The sequence below is a fragment of the Bos mutus genome, chromosome 5, assembly GCF_027580195.1.
Source record: "Bos mutus isolate GX-2022 chromosome 5, NWIPB_WYAK_1.1, whole genome shotgun sequence".
Taxonomy (NCBI): domain Eukaryota; kingdom Metazoa; phylum Chordata; class Mammalia; order Artiodactyla; family Bovidae; genus Bos; species Bos mutus.
The window spans coordinates 7717715-7733336 of record NC_091621.1 but is presented as its reverse complement, the minus strand read 5'-3'; positions in this window follow the sequence as shown (position 1 = coordinate 7733336).

Sequence of the window (15622 nt, the reverse complement as noted above, 5' to 3'; positions counted from 1 at the left end):
GAGGATTTCCAGGGGGACTCCTGAGGCTCGATCCCGCCTTTGCGTATGTCGAGCCTCCTTCCTCATGACCTTTGCCACGGGCCGAGTGCCTCACTCTGGCCCCCAACACCATCTTCTAAATATATCATCTTTGGGGTTGAGGGTTTCATTGTATGAATTTAGGGAAAATGAAAGTGAAAGTCACTCAGTTGTGCCCAAATCTTTGTAACCCCCCATGTCGCAAGTCCATGGAATTCTCCAGACCAGAATACTGGAGTGGGTAGTCGTTTCCTTCTCCTGGGGATCTTCCCAACCCAGGGATCGAACCCAGGTCTCCTACATTGCAGGTGGATTCTTTTCCAGCTGAGCCACCAGGGAAGCCCAGGAATACTGGAGTGGGTAGACTACCCCTTCTGCAGTGGATCTTCCCGACCCAGGAGTCAAACTGGGGTCTCCTGCATTGCAGGCAGATTCTTTACCAGCTGAGCTACCAGGGAAGACTCCATGAATTTGGGGGTAGGACATAAACATTCAGACCATTGCAGACGGGAAGAACAAGGCTTCAGCTTCTGTCAGTGGCCATCCTGTGTGAGCATAAGGGATGTCATTGTAAAAGACCAAGCAAACTCATGGACAGGGCTGGAGTAATAGCACCAGAATCCCGACTGTCACATCTGTGGAGCTAGTGTTATGGGAAATTAGAAATCCTCTCACAGGTGACTCAGTGTTATGGGAAATTAGAAATCCTCTCACAGGTTAAGCCAGTTTTAGTAGGTTTTGCTTTGTAATTGCTGCTGACAGCACCACAGCCAATACAGTTTTATCGGTATTTCTTTTATCTTTGTAGCAGCCAGAGGACTCAAAGCACTTCCTGTGCATTGTCCCATTTGATTTTCTCAATAAACATGTGAATGATTATCATGATAGTAATAACTAAGATAATATGTAAAAATAATATCTTTGTGCCAGAGTTATTCAAAGCACTTTATAATTATTAACTTGGTTAATTATCACAGCAACTCTACTCAGTAGGCACTATTATTGATCCTATTCCATTTTTTATTAGATGACACAAGGCACAGAGGTATAAAAAAACATGCATCAAGTCACCCAGCTGGTAAGCGGCAAAGCTGGATTTAAACCTAGGCAGTCAGATCCAAGGGTCTGTGTTCTTCATCGCTATGTTCTAGCACGCTGTGGATTAGGAGGAGCAGGTTTTGTGTCCATATTTCAAATGGGGAAACAATGGATCAGAGAGCCTAAGAGCTAGTTACAAGCAGACTCAACTTATGTTAGATCCAGTGCTATTTGTACTATGCGGCATTTCCCTCCCAGTGAACTTTCCATCCAGGGCATTTTAATAATTTATGGAACAATCAGTGCAAATGAGTGTTCTCCATCCTTCCAAACTGTCCTTGAGTGGAACTGGGAAGAGACTCCCTCTAGGGGCCATGGAATATAATGCAGCCTACGGATTACAGTCTTTATTCAAACTTTTATCTCAACACACTCCCTACAAAAATTTCACATACAGATGGCTAACAAACACATGAAAAGATGCTCAACATCACTCATTATCAGAGAAATGCAAATCAAAACCACTATGAGGTATCATTTCACTCCAGTCAGAATGGCTGCAATCCATAAGTCTACAAGCAATAAATGCTGGAGAGGGTGTGGAGAAAAGGGAACTCTCTTACACTGTTGGTGGGAATGCAAACTAGTACAGCCACTATGGAGAACAGTGTGGAGATTCCATAAAAAACTGGAAATAGAACTGCCTTATGATCCAGCAATCCCACTGCTGGGCATACACACTGAGGAAACCAGAAGGGAAAGAGACACGTGTACCCCAATGTTCATCGCAGCACTGTTTATAATAGCCAGGACATGGAAGCAACCTAGATGCCCATCAGCAGATGAATGGATAAGAAAGCTGTGGTACATATACACAATGGAGTATTACTCAGCCATTAAAAAGAATACATTTGAATCAGTTCTAATGAGATGGATGAAACTGGAACCTATTATACAGAGTGAAGTAAGCCAGAAATAAAAACACCAATACAGTATACTAATGCATATATATGGAATTTAGAAAGATAGTAACAATAACCCTGTGTACGAGACAGCAAAAGAGACACTGATGTATAGATCAGTCTTATGGACTCTGTGGGAGAGGGAGAGGGTGGGGAGATTTGGGAGAATAGCATTGAAACATGTATAATATCATGTATGAAATGAGTCGCCAGTCCAGGTTCGATGCACGATACTGGATGCTTGGGGCTGGTGCACTGGGACGACCCAGAGGGAGGGTATGGGGAGGGAGGAGGGAGGAGGGTTCAGGATGGGGAACACAGGTATACCTGTGGCGGATTCAATTTGATATTTGGCAAAACTAATACAATATTGTAAAGTTTAAAAATAAAATTTAAAAAGAAAAAAAATTTCATAAAACCATATACCCCTTATGGGGCTTCCCTGGTGGCCTAGATGGTAAAGAATCTGCCTGCAATGCAGGAGACCCAAGTTCGATCCCTGAGTTGGGATGATCCCCTGGAGAAGGGAATGGCAACCCACTCCAGTATTCTTGCCTGGAGAATTCCATGGACAGAGGGGCCTGGTGAGCAACAGTCCATGGGGTTGCAAAGAGTCAGACATGACTGAGCAACTAACACACACACCCCTTGTATATTTTGAAGTTATTATTTTATCATGTGTTGCCAAGAATATTAATTCCTCGTGTATTAAAATATTGACATTTAAAATAAAACTAAGAAAATAAAAAACAATAAAATAAAACCATAGACCATACTTCTATAGGTATCCAATGAAATCTGAATTCCATTCAAATGGTGAGTACCAAACTCACCATAATCAACTCAAAATATGTGAATAAACACTTTGCTTATAGTTAGAAAATTTGTTTCTTCCTGTTTAAAAAAAGTCATATTTCCATTCCATATTGCATACAGAGTTTTATCCCAATGATATACATGCTTCATTTTTTAAAGCATTTTGTTGATCTTTGCAATAAAAATATGAATATAAGTTAAAGGTGAGTGTATTTTTAAAAACTTTCTTGTTACTATAAGATCCTAAGCATTAAAATATTTCTTTTAGATTGAGTAAAATGTACAAATATTATTTGTAAATTTATAAATTATTAAAAAACTATAAAAGTTCACTTTAATTGGAAATGTGTTTATTAATTAGGTAAATTAAGATTTTTCTAACCTCCATTAGTTCATACAGAACTAATTTACTTATTGCTAGAATGAGTCAGGAACCAGTATTGCTTCTACTTGTGTGTTTAAAATTTTTTTTTAAATTTAGGTATTTATTGATATAAGTAGGCAAATGAGAATATAAGGTTTATTATAGTAATGTCTTTGATTTATTTGAACACCTTCAGATTATTTGCCAAAAGTATATAGTGACCTATCATCAGAACTTATTTTCATTAACAATTACATGTTTATTGTCTTTATAGCCCTTATCACACAAAATGATTACATTCTTTACTTCATGTCTCGCCTCCTGTGTCCTTATATGTCAGGATGCAGATGCCACAAGACTTTCTCATATTCTTTGGAATTGTGTCTGCCACATGGTAGGTAATTAACAAGTATTTGTTGAACAAATGAATGAGGCAGCTTGTTCCCTAAGAGAAGGCAATCCTAGTGATTCTGTTAGGACGGGGATGAGGGAAGAGTGGATGTATAGGTAACTGGGTTCTCCATGAGCCCAACTATCGACGCTTCCTTCTCCATACATAATCTCTTAAGTACACTGTTGCTTCAGTACAACAGAGATTCTCCTCCCATCCTCAGTGTGCAGCAGGGGCAGTGCTCCGATTCTCCTGTGCCTCTGGCTCCAGGGACCCTGGCAGTCACCCCCTGTCCTCTCCTCAATAGGTTTTCTTAATACACTTCCCCATAGACTAAATGGTCATCTGTGGTGTCCTCGGGTAATTCGAGGGTGTCTGGTGCGTCCACCAAACTTTCTTCATTTTCCAGCTGTGTGCCACATAGGGGAAAGATTCTAGAAAGCTCTAGTGGTACCTTAACTTTTATTTCCATGCCATTTGAAGGCCTATAAGTTACATTGTCATATTTGATTTTTATTCTTATCCCAACTTTGTGAAGTGGACAGGACAGGTTTTTTCATCCTGAATTTAAAGATGAGAAAACTGAAGCCCAGAGAGATAGAGAAACATGTTTAATTCTACAACATTAGCAGATGGCTGAGTATGGTTTGAATGACTAGTCTAGAAGTAGTATAGATTTGAATTTAAATCCACTTTGCTTTAGCAATTTATTAATGTGACTATTAGGGAAGTAACTTAGCTTCTCTGAACTTCAGTTGAGGAAATTAATTTAGTTATAGCTTTACCATTCACTAGCACATAGCATTGGAGAAGGCAATGGCACCCCACTCCAGTACTCTTGCCTGGAAACTCCCATGGATGGAGGAGCCTGGTGGGCTGCAGTCCATGGGGTCACTAAGAGTCGGACATGACTAAGCAGCAGCAGCACATAGCATTCCTTGCCATGAGGAGGTATTACTATTATCCCCATTTTAAAGATCAAAAAAACTGAGGCATATCATAGCAGAAGAGAATAGCCTCCAAGAGTGTGGGCTTTGGAGCCAAGTCACCTGAGCTCAGGTCCTATCTCTATCACTGAGGAGCTAAGTTACCTTGGGCAAGTTACTTAATACCTGCCTGGTACAAGGTAAAAATCAATGTATGTCAACTAATATTATTAGGCAACTTGTCCAAGGCTATAAACAAACAATGGCAGTGCTAAGATTCAAAGCTAGCCAATCTGATTCCAGAGACTATGCTTTGAACCATGACACTGTGTTATCTTTAGAGCCAGAAAGTCAGAAGTAGATAGGAAGGTAAATACAGAAGAGAGAAAGATAAGCTTCATAGGTTGTATGTTGGAGAGATATTAAGTACAGGAGAAAGAAAGGAGAGAAATTGTGGAGTATCAGGATGTTTTGCTATAAGAAAAGAAATAGAATTACCTTTAGGTGCACTTTACAAAGATTCCAGTAAGGAATTAAATTGTTCAACCATGCCCCTTTGCCACAAGAATGATGTTTCCTTAGAAAGCAATACTGTGTCACTTCCCTGGTGGCTCAGTGATCAAGAATCCACTGCCAATGCAGGAGACATGTGTTTGATCCCTGGTCCAGGAAGATCCCACATGTGGAGCAACTAAGCCCCTGAACAACCACTGAGCCTGTGCTCTGGAGCCTGGGAACTACAACTACTTACTGAAGCCCATGTGCCTAGAGCCCATGCTCAGCAACAAACAAATCCACTGCAATAAGAAGCCATGCACTGCAACTAGAAAGTGGCCCCATTCGCCACAACTAGAAAAACACCCGTGCAGCAATGCAGACCCAGCACCGCTAAAAGATTAAATTAAAATAAAGCAGTAGTGTGATAAGATAGGATGTAAGAGTTCACTCTGAATAGGGTCTCCAATATGGGGCTTTGGAGATAAGGGACAGAAATTTCTAGGGTAAATGTTACCTGTGTTCCACCAGCAGCAATGGGACCCGCATATATGGATGCTCATTGTATCCTGGGGACTGATCACCTAGCCAATCAAGGTATTTACCCTGTGAGTGCACCTAGGAGGCAACCAGGCTCCTTCTCTGTCTCAATGTACTTCCAGCTCAGTGCCACACTAATGCAACCCACCCCTGCCTCTGGCAGACTGCACCCAGGAATCCCTGCCTTCCTTTCCAAGGTAATCAGGGCCCTGCGCATACTCTTGGCCTGGAGAAGAGAGATGGTCTCCTTTCTCAGTTGGTGTTAGATGTTACCTGTGGCCACCTGTGGGTTACACTCGTGGCTCAGTAGTAAAGCATCTGCCTGCATAGGAGACAAGATTTCAATCCCTGGCTCAGGAAGATCCCCTGGAGAAGGAAATGGCAACCCACTCCAGTATTCCTGCCTGGGAAATCCCATAGACAGAGGAGCCTGGTAAGGCTACAGTCCACGGTGTCCCAAAAGAGTCAGACATGACTTAGCGACTAAACAACAAATGGCCACCTGCCAGGTGACAGTGAATAGGCTCTGTACTGACCTGTAGCCTTATGTCTTTCAACAGCTAGCTCTACCATTTGCCTGTAGTTTCAACAGCAACACCAACAATCATATCTAACATGTGCTGAACAATGTCTACATTTGTTTGTTGAAGCCAATTGTGTAGACTGTAAAATGTTACCTCCCCTTACCTCAGTTAGGATTGTTGTGCTGTAGGATGTCAACAATCTTCTTCCAGTGTCCAGATGGTATAAATTCATTGTATACTATATGGTATTCTATGATTCCTCTACAAGATGTTGTTGTTATTATTATTATTAGTTAAAATGAGGACTGACATTTCTTAGACATATGCCATTGTGTTAAGTACTTAATATGTACTTGCTGTTTAGTTACTAAGTCATGTCTGCAACCCCATGGACTGCAGCCTGCCAGGCTTCTTTGTCTTTGGGATTTGCCCAGCAAGAATACTGGAATGGGTTGTCACTTCCTCCTCCAGGGAATGTTCCTGACCCAGGAATTAAACCCACATGTCCTGCATTGGCGGGTCAATTTCTTTACCACTGAGCCACTGGGGAAGTCCTTAATATGTATTAGCATATTTAATTGCTAAGAAACCTTGTGAGGTATGTATATATGTATTATTATCCTGAATTTGCAAATGAGGAGAATCAGAGTTTAGAAAGATAAACTTCTCAAGGTTGCATAGCTAGTTGTGAAAGAGCTGGGATGAAACCCTAACCTATGTGGCTTCAGGCTACCAGCTCTACTGTGTGCAATTGTTCCTTCTAAGATACTCATGAACAAAAGAGTCCAATTTCCCTTTGTCTATATGCCTGGGGTCAGAGATTGTGCAGTACCTACACACTGGTCTAAATCCAGGTTCATATTTCCAGCCATATTATTAGGAAAGATCAGGGTCTGCCTGTCAGATTCCTGCCTGAGAGTGATTGTATTCTCAGTGCAGATGAGAAGCCTGTCTGGAGTCCCATTTTAGAACTTTGGAGAGTACACACTGTAAGCTACGAAACATTCCAGACACACAAAGTGATAATGGTCCAAATTGTGTCCATGCTTGATCACCAGGTAGTGGCAATTGTCAAGAGCTTATATATTTCCTTGGAATCAAAGCAAATTTAAGAAAGAGAAATGAAGACATCTGAGCAAAAAAAGAGAGCAATTATGTGATAGAATAAGGCTTAAGAATGGCCATCGTGGAACAAAACAATGTAGAAGCTTGTAGGAGAAACTCAAGTCACCACTATAATCATTACTGAAACATTATGTGCCTCTGTCTTACTTTGGGTTCTTCCAGAAGGTGAACCCGAGAAAAGGATTCCAGTACAAATAGTTTATTTAGGAACTGAAGATGGAAAAATTAGGAAAGAGACACAGGGAAGGAAAGGCAATGACTAAAGGGCGTGTGATCAACAGCTCTTACTTTGGGCAGCTGAGCTTCATCTCACTGAGGAAACTCTGGGAGCCAGTGTCTATATACATTAAAAAAAAAAACACTACCAACTCTCATTGGTCATTGGAAGAAAGCTGATGGTAAGTTATTAATTTCCAGGCACTCTTTTTTACCATAGGGCAGGCAAAGTGCCTTAGAATCCAGATAAAACTTTCAGGAAGAGAAATGCAGGAGCTGGTAGCTGGGAGTCAAGCTTTTCTGAACTGAAGTGGAGAGGATAGAGGGATATGAGTGGGTAACGGACAGTGTCTAAGAAATTTTGCCTTAGAGGACAAGAAACAGGTAGAAGCTACCACTTACTGAATGCTTAGATTCACTTAATGATCACAGCCACTATATAAAGTGGGCACTGTTATTGCTGTCATTTTGTAATTAACCAAAAGTACTGAGAGGTAACATAATTGCTCACATGCAAATAGCTGATAAATGCTAAAGCCAGGAATTGAATCCAGGGCATCTGACTCTAAAAATCATTATCTTTTCCCATCTATGTAGGTTCCTTAATCAATTCCCATTTGTCTAGCTCCATTCTTCATGGTTATGCTGGATATTTTTATCCAGAAAAAAAAAATCCAAGTTGCTTCTAACTGATTTCCGTTGCCCCTTGATTTAGCATTTTGTAGGTAGGGTTGTTGATAATTGATGCTGACACTTAGCACTCTCCTAAACTCTTTAAAGGGTTTATCTTAATAAATCTACGAGGTATTTACTATTATATTCCCAACTTACTGATGAGGGAGCAGAAACACAAGTGGTAATAATTTGTTAGAGGCCATATATTCAGTGAATGGGAAAACCCAAGGTTCAATCTGACTTCAGTGCCCTTGCTTAATCACTATGTTCTGCTGTCTTCTTAGTCAGCAAGATTTATAAGAACAAAGTTTTGAGTAGATGTAGCACTTGGCAATTCCAGGAACTACCTTTAAAAGGAGACAAAATTAGCGAGCATAGCTAATCCAAGGAAATGGCATCTCCACTCAGTTTTGATTCAGAAAGTATAAACACAAAAATTTAATGATAAACCTCTGGGTGAACATGCATATTTTTGAGCTCTTGTTTTAAGTCATCAATAGACAGGCTGACACTGGACTTAGAAATGTCATATTCATATAAATTTCCAGCTGGGACAAAGCTCCCTTAGCCTTGGGAGTAAATTTTGATTCTAGACAGAGGGGTTTTGTTTCCAAGGACTAAAAGGGAGAGATGTATCAGTAATTGACATCTTTGTGTGCTTGTTTCTTTCTCATTTCAGTGGTATTTATTTATTACAAAAAATACTGAAATAATGAGAATAAAAACAACAGAAAAAAATTGAAATTGTCTTTAATCACACCATTTTTTTTCTTTTCTTAAAACCACTATATAAGGTAAAGAACGAGAGCAGTCTCTGACCCCTATCCCAGTCTCTGTAATAACTCTAACCACTGGCAACATTCTGGTGCTCGAAAGTCTTTTCCCTCTGTGAGTATAAAAAATATACCTGTAGACTAAATATAGGCATACACAGTACTGACAGCTTTTTATTTTAATTAAAACATGATCATGCTTTTATTTTTTTCACTTAACCACACCTCCTAGGATTCCCTGATAGTTTTTACAGATTCACCTCATTTTCTTTTGAGGTGCTCCCCCAACAATCTTCCTTAAGAAGAGTATTCTCCTTTTTATGATTACAAGAAAAAAAAAAAAAAACTTGTAAGCACCAGAATGTCACCAGTGGTTAGGGTTACTACTGCGGCTGGGATAGAGGTCAGAGACTGCTCTCATTCTTTAGCTTATATACTGGTTTTAAGAACACAAACAAACAAACAAAAAGAATGTGATTAACTTTACTAACCCACTTCAGTATTCTTGCCTGGGAAATTCCATGGACAGAGGAAACTGGCGGGGTACAGTCCATGGGGTCACAAGAGTCTGACATGATGGAGTGACTAAACCACCACCCCCACCAATACAATATTCCAGTATATAGGTTATAATTTGTCTAAACAATCTCTTATTGTTGGACATTTGGCTTACTTCAAAATATTTGTTAATACAAAAAGTGCGATAGAAATCAAGTTGACATACTTTTTTACACTGCCCAATTCATCTTTTTAGCTCATTTAGCACTTGCCTGAAGGTGTCAGGTGGTTGGAATGCCCTCCAACCCCCAACCACCCAGATAAAACATAACCGAATATTTACTTTTCAGAGTCCCAGACCCCCTTCCACAAATAATTCCTGCTTCTGATTCTAGTTGAGATACCCACAACTAATAGTAGCAATAATTTAAATTATAAATCCCCAAAGGCAATATTGTGTATCTGCATCCCCATTCTGATACCAGGGGCATCTTCTCTCCCCCCTCCTCCATCGTTTCTCCCCGCCCCCTCAACCTTGTCATAGGTCCAGCCTTCAATCCCGACTTGTCTCCTGGGTCAGCCCTGAGCCCTTTGGGGATTCACAGAGACCAAAACCTTAGAAGATGCTGCTCAGTTGGATTGAAATATGCCTCTTGTGCTTTCTGCCACACACTCACCAACCACACACACACAAAGCAAGCTCCGGCTCCTTAACAAAGACAGTATCTGTGGAAAGCTTCCTTAGTCTTGGATGGAGAAGAAGAATTTTCTCCTTGAGCTCTGCCTCTGCACTTACAATGGAAGCCAGCAAAGAAGACCAATCTGAAGCAGAAGGATCTCAAATTCCCTCCCTACCTTCCTACAAAAAGCAAGGACCTCCAGACCTCAACCCCCAGCTGGCCCTGGTAACCCGACCTTACTCTCAGCTCTTTCTACAGGACCTGGGGATGGTGAGATCTGGAAAGACAGGAGGGAGGGAATGTGGAGACCACCCAGTGATTGGTGAAATGGGGACACTGAGATGCAAGACTAATATGGAGAGAATTCCACATCTAGCAACACCTCCCCACAAAGAGCCACATTTCCAGGGGCTAGAGACTGGAAGTGGAGGGGGAAATGGGGAGATTGAACTTACCGTCCTGGGAAATCTCAGCTCCACTGTGCAGAGACGCTTCTAACACATCTCTCTCCCTTCCCTCCCTTGGAAGCCCCTAGAGGGCTTGGGCAGTCTTTGACAAACCAGCCGCCCTCCGGAGAAAAGCAAGATCACCTCCGCCCTGAGGTCTCCTGGGTCCCGTGGCCGCCTTCTCCTCTGTCATCTCCCTGGGTGATGCCTCTCGGGTGCGGAAGCTGAACTTCCTGCACTGCAGACTTGGGTACTCAGCGGGGCATCCCCTTCTTGGCCCTCTGGCTCGGACTTTTCCTAGGGCTCTTAGCTCAAGGCCTGACTCCAGGCTCCCAGAAGTCGCAGGGGTGGGTGGGGAGGGCAGAGCAAGAGGAAGTCGATTCGGACAGCCACAGTCCTGGTCCTCCCGGGTGAAACTGGAGACTGCCCAGGGCTGGGAGGACAGAAGGACCTACGGATGGCAGCTATCCATGGTCCTGGCCGACATCAAAGCGTGGATGTCTAAGGCCAACAGCAGCCCAGCCGTATTACAGTAAAACGGGTAAAGCAGTAAAACGGAGCTATGGTATTGGAATTGGTTTTAATTAACCCAGTTGCAGGCAGGCTAATTAAGGTCTGAGTGCCGCGTTTCCGCACCTTCCCAACCATGTGCCAATTGTCAGGGTGAATCTGAAAGTCTTTCCACTTCCTGCTAGTACTATCTCCCCTTGTGAATTAAAAAGATGTTGATGCCTCCCACTCTCTTAGCCTGCCTCCTCCGATTCCTCCTCCAGCACCATTCCCAGTTCAGGCAGAAAAGCCACATGGCCCTTTCCTGCTTTACTCGCAATCCCCAAGCCCCTGAAACTGGTCCTGAAAGTTTCAGGGTGGAATGAATTTGGGATTGGCTTAAAATTCACTGCCCTGGCCTGTAAGTCCAGGGGATGAAGCTTTAATTTTGTCAAATAAAAACCGGATCTTTGGGTCAGTGAGGTTTGAACCCCTTAAAGTGACATATATACACTGCTGCTGCTGCTAAGTCACTTTAGTCATGTCCGACTCTGTGCCACCCCATAGACGGCAGCCCACCAGGCTCCCCTGTCCCTGGGATTCTCCGGGCAAGAACACTGGAGTGGGTTGCCATAAGTATAAAATAGATAGCTAGTGGGAAGCTGCTATGTAGCAATGAGAGTTCAGTTCGATGCTCTGTGATGACCTAGAGGGGTGGGAGGGGAGGCTCAAGAGGGAGGGGATATATATATATATATATATATACACACATACATACACATACACATACAGCTGGTTCGTGTTGTTATACAGCAGAAACTAATGCAACATTGTAAAGCAATTATACTCCAATTAAAAAGGTAAAAGTGGAGCTTGTGTTTTGGTTCCATCTGAACAGAGTCTGAGCTAGGACTGAAGCATGGAAAGTGATATCTTTCAGCTCAGTGAGCTCCTGAGAGGAAAGAGAAAAGGAGGTCAGGAAAAGGGATGGTACAGAGGTGGAAACATACCAGCTAAACCAACACTCCAGTGGAGGGCTCATGGAGGCAGGCACTGCCTAACTGCCCTCCCAGTAATCTTTTTAATGAGCCTGGTCCAGGGCTGAGCAGGAAGTAGACAGCCAAATAAACTACTTGTTGAATTAAACCCAGAAAGTGCAATAAATTTTGTGTTTTTAAGCTTTGTATACTGGTATACTGGTTGGGTCTCTCTTCTCTCTATCAAAGTATATAGCTCATGACAAATTTTGGAGGCATTTATTCTATAATCCTTTTATAAGGATACCTTCTTATAACATCCACATCTTTGAGGGACTCATTCTATTCTGCAAGAATTGTTATTTCCACCTGGTCTTCTACGTTGGCTGCTCCTTGGGTTGACTTTGGAGCAAAATGTTCAGAGGGGGAAATGGCTTGATCATAGTACCAGCTACTTTTATTTTTTTTTTTAATGATCTCTACTTCCTGCCCCTGGAAAGATAAAAAGCCTGCCCAAGGTGACCTTAAACTGGGCAGCAGAGTGAAGCTAAATTCTCTTGTGTTGGTTCCGCAGTAAAACAACATATCAAGAGAATGATGATTTCAATTCAATTTTGTTTATGTTAACAATCTTGTAGAATGAGCACAACATGATATTCCTAGCAGAAGGAAGTGTCATTAGTAGAAGAGTGAATGCTGGCTTTTGGAGGTTATGGTTTTAAACAGTGCTGGTAATGCCATAGCTCCAGAAGGAAAAAGAAAACAGGCAATGATGTGGGAATTGCAGAAATGGGATTAAAGGAGTGAAAGTCTATTGCTTTGAACTTCAAACAGGAAACTTCCATTTCAATCTGCAAAGTTATCTTTTACAAGATAGAGCTTTAGCTTTGAGTTGATGTACATTTCTTTATTTTATAGCTCACAACTTTTATGTATATGTGTACATAAATTTGGACTGTGTTGAAAGGTTTATATTCTGATTTAGTCAAACTCCTTTCTCAAGTGTAAACAAAATAGTCTTTATTGTAGGGCACTTCCACAATTATCCATCTCTTTGGAAAAAAATGGGCCAATTGGGATCTTGTTATTTGACCAAAACAACCACAATAATAATAATAACCAAATTTCATGGGAGTTCATTTGTGCTTTATGTCAGCATAATAATCTGGGGGAAATTGAGGGCAAACAGAGAAGGGGATGGCAGAGGATGAGATGATTAGCTAGCATCACTGACTCAATGGATGTGAATTTGAGCAAACTCTAGGAGATAGTGAAGGAGAAGGGAGCCTGGAGTGCTGCAGTCCATGGGGTCACAAAGAGTCAACGTAGAGACTGAACAATAGCAATAAATGAACATTTAAAATTGTTAGAATGTTACTAAAAATGATTGAGAGGTGTATATACACACATAATATGTTATTTGATTTATGTGGCAATCTTATAAGGTGAGCGTACCTCTTCCCCATTTTACAGAGGAGGAAACTGTAACTCAGGGAGATTAAGTGTCTGTCAAAGTAGGTTCAACCTGATGGAAAAACTGGCATTTGAATCAGGGTCATCAGAGCAGTGCTACTAAAAGATGCTATGTCTTCCGATCTCAAATGTGGGTGTGTACCGTTAACAAAAATATAATACCTGACTTTCATCTGTATAATGCATTGTTACCAGTGGGACCATGACCCACTGGTCCATCCTGCTTTGCCTTTACCCAGTCAAAATTTATTCAGCCTGTAGTGAGCAAGACAGTTTGCCGCTTCATCTGTGTACTTACTCCTCTACTTTTTTCCCCCCTTCTCCTTACTTTTGCTTAGTGAAATGATAGCCTTAAGGTTTCCCATCCTCTTCCAGGTCATGGCACCCCACTGCAGTACTCTTGCCTGGAAAATCCCATGGATGGAGGAGCCTGGAAGGCTGCAGTCCCTGGGGTCGCTGAGGGTCGGACACAACTGAGCGACTTCACTTTCACGCATTGGAGAAGGAAATGGCAACCCACTCCAACGTTCTTCCCTGGAGAATCCCAGGGACGGGGGAGCCTTGTGGGCTGCTGTCGATGGGGTCACACAGAGTCGGACACGACTGAAGTGACTTAGCAGCAGCAGCAGCAGCCAGGTCAGTGATTCCCCGTGCTGGGAGTGGGTGCTGTCCGCGGTGCTGAGACACTCACCTTCGGGAGGCTTAGATAAGTAGGGCCCTTTCCCTTCACTTACACCTTCTTCCCAGGTGGCGCTAGTGGTAAAGAACCTGCCTGCCAATGCAGAAGACAAAAGAGACTAGAGTTCAATCCCTGGGTCAGGAAAATCCCCTGGAGGAGGAAATGGCAACCTGCTCCAGTATTCTTGCCTGGAAAATTCCAAGGACAGAGGAGCCTGGTGGGCTACAGTCCATAGGATTGCAGAATCAGAGACAACTGAGTGACTTAGCATGCACTCCTCCACTCCAACCTCAGGCACATTTTCTCTTATCTGGCACTTCATGTTCATAACACCACCATTCTGTAATCTGCTGTTTTGTAATCCCAGACTTCCCTGTGCACTGGGGAATTATTTTCTCCCCCAAATGACACTCTTACAGGAGCCTCTTGTCTCCCTCCCTTTCCAAAGGACATTCTGAGGATGGGAAGTTTGGGAAAGGTTCAGCTTCCTCATTTGGAAATTTGATTTTTTGTTAGGCCAAAGAAATGGAACTTAGCAGTCTCCACAGCTTTAGTGCTGGTGGGCGCAAGGAGTATTTGGATGCTAGAGACAATTGAAAGCCTTACTAAGCCAACAGTTACCCTTTGCAAGTACTGCTGTTGTTCCAAGCTGATTCTCTCCTTCTGGGTGGTGTCAATGGCTGGAGGCTTTCAAAAAAATGCTTTAAAACATGCTCCCCCCACCCCCAAGTATGTCCTATGTGTCTTTATCTGTAGAGACCTTAACTCAGCCCCCAACTCATCTTTTGTAAAGACTCTTAGAGGTCAAAGGAATGGGGTGTGTGTGTGTATGATAGGATGAATTTCTTTTCAAAGAAACCCAAGGGCCACATATTTGAAGAGAGCCATAAGGGAAAAACTGAAAACAAAGGAATGTACATTCCTTATCGTTTCTTTCTAAGTCTAAACTCTATTCTCCCCTGACAACTCACAAGGAACAATGACAGTAAGCCTTTCGCCAGCACTCTCTCCATCTGAAAGGTGACTGCAGAAAAAGACAGGATGCAGCTGACATTTTTTGAAAACCTGTAGGAATAAAGAAGCCTCAGAGAAGACTTAAGTTTATTTCTTCTTGAATAGATAGTCTTTAATTTGCTTCTGGGAAGAATAAACTATAGACATCCAAAGCATGTACTAATTTTAATAACCTCTATGAAAGAAACTGATTTTGGGGCATCACCTCTCTCCTAAGAATGATCTGAGAAAAAATACACACTGCAGTTCATGTGAATCACCATTCACGTTTTACCCATTTAGACAGACCTGAAAACAAGCAGGTATTATTCTTCTTGCAGTTTCATCTCCTTTTGGGTCCATCTCTCAGTGAGGTACATTTTGTCTCTTTATTTTTCATAGGTGTTCTATTACTCAGAGATTGTTGTCATAAATGAAACAGTGTGTAAGACACATACAAAACAAATATTGTTAAAGAGTAACCCTGAACAATGATAACGTTATAGATGACTTGTATAGACCCT